At 50.7% G+C, this 7,458-nt stretch overlaps 1 non-coding gene across 1 annotated transcript; it reads right to left on the bottom strand.

The window, feature by feature from the left end:
- Positions 1 to 5,393: 5,393 nt before the first annotated feature.
- TRNAS-GCU (transfer RNA serine (anticodon GCU)) lies at positions 5,394 to 5,476 on the bottom strand. The gene has a single exon. It is a non-coding gene; the product is annotated as a tRNA-Ser (tRNA).
- Between the last annotated feature and the right edge of the window lie 1,982 nt (positions 5,477 to 7,458).

Raw genomic sequence — 7,458 nt, forward strand, 5'->3', positions numbered from 1 at the left:
ACCCCCCAGCCTGAAGCCAGCCAGCCCCGCATCCCTTGCCCTGCCTGCAGCCAGAGCCTACCTCCAGCCAACTCCATGTCCACTGATGCCCTGCAGTTCCCAGGGCAGTAACCATGCACATCTGCTTCAATGAAGGGGGCAGGGAGCAGCTGGGACCCACACATGTGCACACTCTTGGGTGACCAGACAGCAAATGTGAAAAATCGGGACTGGGGTGGGGGTAATAGAATCCTAGATAAGAAAAAGACCCCAAAATTTGGACTGTCCCTATAAAATCGGGACATCAGGACACCTTAGCACACCCCCAGGACTCCTGAGTTCCATTGCTGGGTTTCCTATTGGTTCCACTGCTGGTTGTTTTCCTTTTCCTGGGGGGACTTTCGGCAAGTTGCTCCCCACTCTCGGGCTCTGTCCCCAGCAGTCAAATGGGGATTTCATACTTTCCCGCTATTGGAAAGTGCTGGGAGAATCCCCCAGCAAAAGCTGCTCTGACAGTGCTAAGCAGCATCTGACCATTCAAGGTCAGAGCTCGGTACCTGGGAGGAGTGTTTGGCTCTGGGGTTTCACTTCAGCCCAGTCTAGAGAGAGGGGCCCAACCATGGAGTTTGGCTCAAGAAGACCAAGTGTCCAATTTGTTAAGGGCGTTTTGAATTCCAACCCTGTGCTCCTAAGTGCTTGGTGTCAGTTGCAAATTTTAGAAGCATGCTCTCCACTGCATTTTCCAAATCATTCATGAAAATATTGAATAGTATCGGACCGCGGACTGATCCCTGCCGGACCCACTAGGTACACCCTCTCCGTTGGACAGCCAAACATGGAGAAGGGCTCCTGGAGTCTGGGCTTTCAACCAGCTCTGCACCAACATTGCACTGATTACAGCTGGACTGCATTTCCCTCGTTTGCTTGTGAGAATGTCCTACGGGACTGTGTCAAAAGCCTTAGCAACCCCAAGCTAGATCCCATCTACTGTTTACCCACCTCCACCAGGCCCAAAACCCTGCCAAAGAAGGAAAGAGGATTGGTTTGGAATGATTTGTTCTTGACAAATCCATGCTCACTAGTCCTAAGAACCAAACTATTCTGTAGGTGCTGCTGACAAACTGAGTGCTTAAGAATGTATTGCAGGATCTCTCCAGCAATGGCAGTGAGGCTAGCTAGTCTGTAAGTCTCAGGGGTCTCTTTGTTCCCCTTTTAGAGAAAGATCCTGTCTTGTTCATGGATGGGAAGAGGTTCTTTTTCAGGGATCTCAGACGAGAACTGGGGCACAGCACCTGGTTTGTCAAGGCCACAAAAAAGGAGGCAGGAACCTCTTCTCTCCTGCTGGCAAAGAACCCCAGGTACCTGAAAGACAGGGACTCACATCCCTGAATGGGCTTTTAAAAAGGCACTGGTTAAAGATTGGCCCCGACCATTTCTTGCTTCCATAGACTAGACATTTTAGCAAACTTTAGAATTCCTTGGAGCTAAACACTGTGAAACTCCCCTTTCTCCTTCACAGAGGGCTTTAACGCCCCTTATCTCACTCAGGCTCACAACTGCCCGGAGTTTGAGAACTGTCCCTGTTCCCATTGGACTGATGGGAGGAGCCTGAGGTGCAGAGAAGGGAAGTGACCTACCCAAGCGCCTACACAGTAAGGTGGTGGCAGAGCCAGAAAGAGAAGCCACCAGTCCTGACTCCTGTTCTAACAGACAATAACCCCCCCAGAGGCAGGGATAGAGCTCAGGAATTCGAGATGGTGGGGAAATTTCATTGAATCCATTTCTGTCAGAAAATCCCATTCAGGCTAATCCGGTTTGTTTCTCAAAATCATAACAAGTGGGATGAAAGTTCTTTGCAAAAATATTGTATTGCAAAACAAAAGCATCTCCTGTTTGTCAGAGTGTGTTAAATTGTCTCCTCGCACACAAAGAGGAGACACTTAGATCTCAAACATTAGATAAGATGCTTCAGTCTGAGCTAAGTCATTGCTGCTCTTAACAATTTCAAAATAAAAAAATGCAAAAAAAATAGACTATTTCAGCTATTCTATTACGTGTTAATCTGCTCTGAGTAAACGTGATAGGACACCTCATATTATGCCCTACTCCTAGTGACACTCTCCAATGGATCCCCATCCTCCACCCACCGTCGGGTAGGTAAGAGTGGATCATTATTATTTCTACTTGAAAGAGGGAGAAGCTAAGGCTGAGAAAGGAGAATTGACTTGTTTTAGGTCACACAGCCAGTCAGAGGCAGAGTTGGGAATAGGACCCAAGAGCCCTGATTTTCAAACTACCCATTGGATCTTGAATTTCAGACACTGAATGACCTGAATAAAGTGCTCTCAGATGAGCTCCAGACCAACAACAGTGACAGTAACTATTCAGCAAGTATTTGAGGAGAACTGCAATGTTAGAGAGAATCATGAATTGCTCAGAGACAACTAATGCAGAGAAGCGGCAAAATTCATCAAACATAGAACTGGTTTTGACTTATAAAGAGAAAAACAAGGACCTGAGTCTCCTCCCTGTCAATAACCCCCGGCTCAGCCAATCAGGGTAGAGACTGAGGATGGGAGGCTGAGGGATCTCACCAGAGAGCCCAAAGGATGGCCCAGGTCACCAGTGGGGATCACTTCCCGAGCAATAGTTCAGCCTCACATTTTTGGGTAGACCTCCCACAGTGAGAACTGCAGAGCACTGCCCTGCAAAAAACTAAAAAAACCACACACACACTCTCTCTCTCCCCCTCCCTCCTGGTGTTGGGAGGGGAACAGGTAAAAGGACAAAGGAAACAAGAGAAGAGAAAGGAGGGAGGGAGCGATGGAGGAAGAGGTGAAACAAAAAGGACAAACCCTAATGTCCCCAGTGATTCTAAGGGACAAAATCCCAGGTGCAGAATAAAATTCTGCCTCCTTAAGCTCGTGTTTTCCATGCCTCGAATTCACCTGTCACCAGATGGATCAGACTGAACAGCTTTCAAACCTCCAGGAGGCTCTTACCTTCTAAACAGGGACGGCTGTTTTCTAGTAAAATCACTACAAGGGAAGGAGAAACCTCGAAAGAGGTTCCTCCTGGTGCTCACGTCCGTGAACCCGAATACTCTCTCAGTCCTCAAAGAGAGACCTGGAGAAGGAGACTTGCTGAAGCAAAGCCACAGGGGTCTCTGAGGTTTCCCTGGCCCCTCACCCCTGTCCTGCCTTGCTGATGTCAGCATCTCTCTGTGAGGTCACCACCTCCCCACCACCTTGGACCAATAAGTCTTAGGTCCTGCAAAAGGCCTTTGTGATGTCACTGCCACATCCCTCCTTTGCTGTGCCAATGTCCTGCCCCTGGCCTGGACCTTTGGAGGTTTGAGCTACTCCCTGTGGATCACTCCACTCAAGGAGCGTTCATTCTAGTCAGCAAGCCGGCTAGACAGGAAAACATCAGACACTGTTCCCAATGCTACACTCAGTTTTTCAGAAATTAGTCGACTTTCTGGCCAGAAGAGACCATTAGATCATCTAATCTGACCCCCTGCATGTCACAGGCCTCCTGTATGACACAAGAGCTACTTTGGGGACAAACACATTCAAGAAAGGCATCTAGTCTTCATTAAATGACATCAAGAGATGAAGAATCCACCCCTTTCCTTGGTAGCTTGTTCCTGTGGTGAATCATCCTCGCTGTTGACTATTTGTGCCTTAGTTGTAATAGGAATTTGTCTCTTTTCAACTTCCAATCATTGGGTCTTGTTATGCCTTTCTCTGCTAGATTCAAGAGCCCTTTAATAACCAATCTTTTCTCTCCATTAAGGCACTTCAACACTTCAGCGAAGTCACCGTTCAATCTTCTTTTCATAAGCTAAACAGGTTGAGCTCTTTCACTACTCACTAGAAGGTATTTTTCTCCAGCCCTCAGAACATTTGGTAGCTCTTTGCTGCCCTAGCTCAAATTTCACAACATCTTTTTCAAATGAGGACACCAAAACTGAAAGCTATTCCAATATCAGTCTCACTGATGCCATGTCACCTCCTGTGACGTTATTGACATAATCTGTAACTGTGCAGATCACTGTTGCGACCACTGTTCTATATTTGCAGCCAATACTGTAGAAAGGTTGTCATGTAAGGGGTCTATGGAGAGGTTCTGATTGGCTGATTATAATGATGCTATCTCTAGATGTGTATCATTTTTGTAGTTGATGTTATGAATATTGGCTCTATGCTGCCCATATTTCAAACTTGTGCCATAATGGGGGACAAAACAGCTACCTTGTTAGAAGTGGCTTTGCCAATAGAAGGAACCTGGGATTTAAACTCCCAATGATCGCACTGTGTTTGGGATCCATTTGAATTCCTCTCCCAGGTCTTTGACACTTTCATCTCCACTCATAGCGACTCTGATAGAGGATTAAAGAAGTCAAAGCATCATCTCCAAGCACAGACAACGGAGAATGCTTCATCACATGACACTTTGAGAAGTGGATGGATAGAACGTGATGAAGATAAACTCTGCCTGGCTCAGACAAAAGATAACAGTTGTGCAGTGATGAGGAAGGAGGGAATCTCTGAGTCACCCGTCCACGGTCGTGTCTTCACAGTGCTCCCAAGCTGGAGAGTGAAGAACCCCCTCGGTCCCACCGTGAGACTGAGGAACAGGAGGCCTGTCACCCCCATTCCTGCCGTCCTGCATTCCTGGTGTCCAGCATCCCAGAGGGCCTCCGTGCCAGCAACGAAACCCAACCGTCGTCTGGACTCCCCAGTGCTCCTCCTCAACGGCTCTAAATCAGCGGGAGAGTGGAAGGTCCTGGGCGTCGCGCCGGCACCTGGGATCCACTGCACCTGAACAGTGGGGAAAGGTTTCTGCGTTGGGGCATTGTTTAGTGTTTTCTAGTTTCCAAGGGAGGGTTTATGGGCCTGAGCGTTAAGCTCCCAAACCCAGTCACTGTTTCATTGTATTCATTAAGTTCGCATTTTCCCCTGTTCCCCCAGCTTTCTGTACCTTTACCCTGACTACACTTACCTTTGTTTGTGCCAAACCACCTTGTCTCCTCTTTATTTTATTTACACCTCAGAAGGAGGGAGGCAAAATCCACTGGTGATAGAGACAGGAGGGAGTCGAGTTTGTATCTTCTGAGAAAAGGGGCTTTTTCCTTTCCTATTTCTCCCCTACCATTTCTAACATTTTCCTTTGAAGCGTTGCCTTATTCAGCTTGAGGAAACATTAGCTTTTAAGATAAAAACTACGAAATACAGAACTAGAGACATTTTTTAGAAATCTGGGATTTAGACATTTTATTTAAAGCCGGTGGGGGGGTGTTGGAGTTTCTGAGAAGGTTTTTGTTTGCAAGAAGCAACATTGTTGTGTCTGTTATTGTACCAAGTGGGGAGATGGTTGTCTATAAAGGAAGAGTCAAGACTAAACGCATCTAGTGAGGATGGGATTTGAACCCATGCAGGCAGAGCACAATGGATTAGCAGTCCATCACCTTAACCACTGGGCCACCTCAACTGACCTGTAACAAAAGGGACAGAAGGAGAAATCTAAGGCCGACAGAGATAGGGACACAAAGGAGTTTTTAAATACTAAGCGTAAGCAGGGTCTGAATGAGCTCCCCCCTCACATCTAGTGAGGAGCTGGGGAAAGACTTCAGGAACAGACCGTACTTGCATAGACACACCTACTCTGCCTAGCTATGCAGCATGATGGGGCCGCTTCCCCAAAATGACCAGTTTTGGATGGTGTTGGGTTACAAATCACTTTAGGATTGAGTGGAATAAAATGTTATTCTCCTTCCTGTATGAGTGAAGGGCAGCAGAACAGACCTAGTCCATCCTGATGGAGGGGTGAGGTGAGGTGAGGGTGAGGAATAGCTTTTATTGGACTGCAGAGAAGGATTGAGGACATCACGCTAAAACAGTGGTCCCCAAATATTTCACATTGTGCCCTCTTAGCCATGGCTGTGGCCCCTCGGAAGCCACGGTTGAGAAGCAGGGCTGGGAGTGGGGCTGTTGCTTGCTGGGGAGAGGGGTGCGGACAGGGGCAAGGGGGTCATCGCTGGGCTGGGAGCCAGAGGCCCAGACTGAGGGTGGGGTTGGGGAAGAGCTGGGACAGAGTGGGGCTGAGTGGTGCTTCATCCCTGCCCTCCATGGGGGCTGACTCAGGCCCTGAGGTGCCCCCATGAATGTTCCTTTGTGTCTCCCTAGGAGTCATACCCCACATTATGGGGACCACTGAACCCTACTCGCTAAGCAGGGGCTAGTGATACCAAAGCCCAGGGAAAGGGAGAACAAGTGTGGGGGCCCCAGCACCAGAACCATGCACCCCCTTCTGTCTGTGGCTCTGCCCCCTTCCACCCATAGCCCCATCCACTATCACCTCTGTTCCACCCCTTCCCCCACCAGCCCCACCCTGTCACTCCTTTACCCCTGCCCCGCTGCGGCCCTGAGACCAGAGAAGCTCCGTACCCCTGCTGCAGCCCCTGGGCCGTAGCAGGGAGTGGGAGCTCCTCCAGCCCTGGGGCTGACATAGGGGAGACTTTTGCAGGGTGGCCTAATTTGGCCGGGGTCCCAGTCATGGGCCCCACTGTCCCCTTGGTGATGCAAGGTTTGGGGAGATTGAGCCCCCCCGACCTCCATTACGTGCCGCCCAGGCTACCACTGCTCAGTGTGGGGCCAGTCTCCCTGTGTTTTCTGCTGCTTGTGCTGGGGAGCCTGGCCGGCACTAGGGGTGGGGCCCCCAGCAGCCACCCAAGGCTCCAGGGGGTCAAAGGGCACCGTGTGGCAGTGCAAAGGTGCTCACTGCTCTCCTCTGCCCCAATGCTCCTCCATGGGCCCATAGAGGGTTGGGGGGAGTGAGGAGCAACACTATGTGCTCCATGCGTCCTGGTCACTTTCCCCACCTGGGCTGTGCTGTGAGGGGAGCATCAGAAGCTGCTGCTCTCTGCCCTCCCCTTATGCAGCCCAGCTGAGGAAAGTGACCTGGATGCAGGGAGCTCGGATGACGTCACTTCTCATCTCCCCACCCCCACAGCCCCTAGGGGTACCCGGAGGAGCAGCATCCCAGGGAGGAGCAATGCTAGCTGCTCCATGCACACAGATCACTGTCCGCACGTGGGTGCAGGAGGGGGCGCAGGGGTTGGGGACAAAAGAGCGGGGGAAGGGGTTGGGGTGAAGGGGGTGCAGGAGAGGGGCAGTGGCTGGTGGCACAGGAGGGGGTGCAGGGGTTAGGGGTGAAGGGAATTCAGGAGGGGGCAGTGGCTGGTGGCACAGGAAGGGGTGCAGGGGTTAGGGGTGAAGGAGGTGCAGGAGAGGGGCAGTGGCTGGTGGCACAGGAGGGGGTGTAGGATTAGGGTGAAGGGGGTGCAGGAGAGGGGCAGGGGTTGGGGCGCAGGGGTTAGGGGTGAAGGGGGTGCAGGAGAGGGGCAGTGGTTGGTGGCACAGGAGGGGGTGCAGGGGTTAGGGGCGAAGGGAATTCAGGAGGGGGCAGTGGCTG

The sequence above is a fragment of the Gopherus flavomarginatus genome, chromosome 3 (genome assembly GCF_025201925.1).
Source record: "Gopherus flavomarginatus isolate rGopFla2 chromosome 3, rGopFla2.mat.asm, whole genome shotgun sequence".
NCBI lineage: Eukaryota > Metazoa > Chordata > Testudines > Testudinidae > Gopherus > Gopherus flavomarginatus.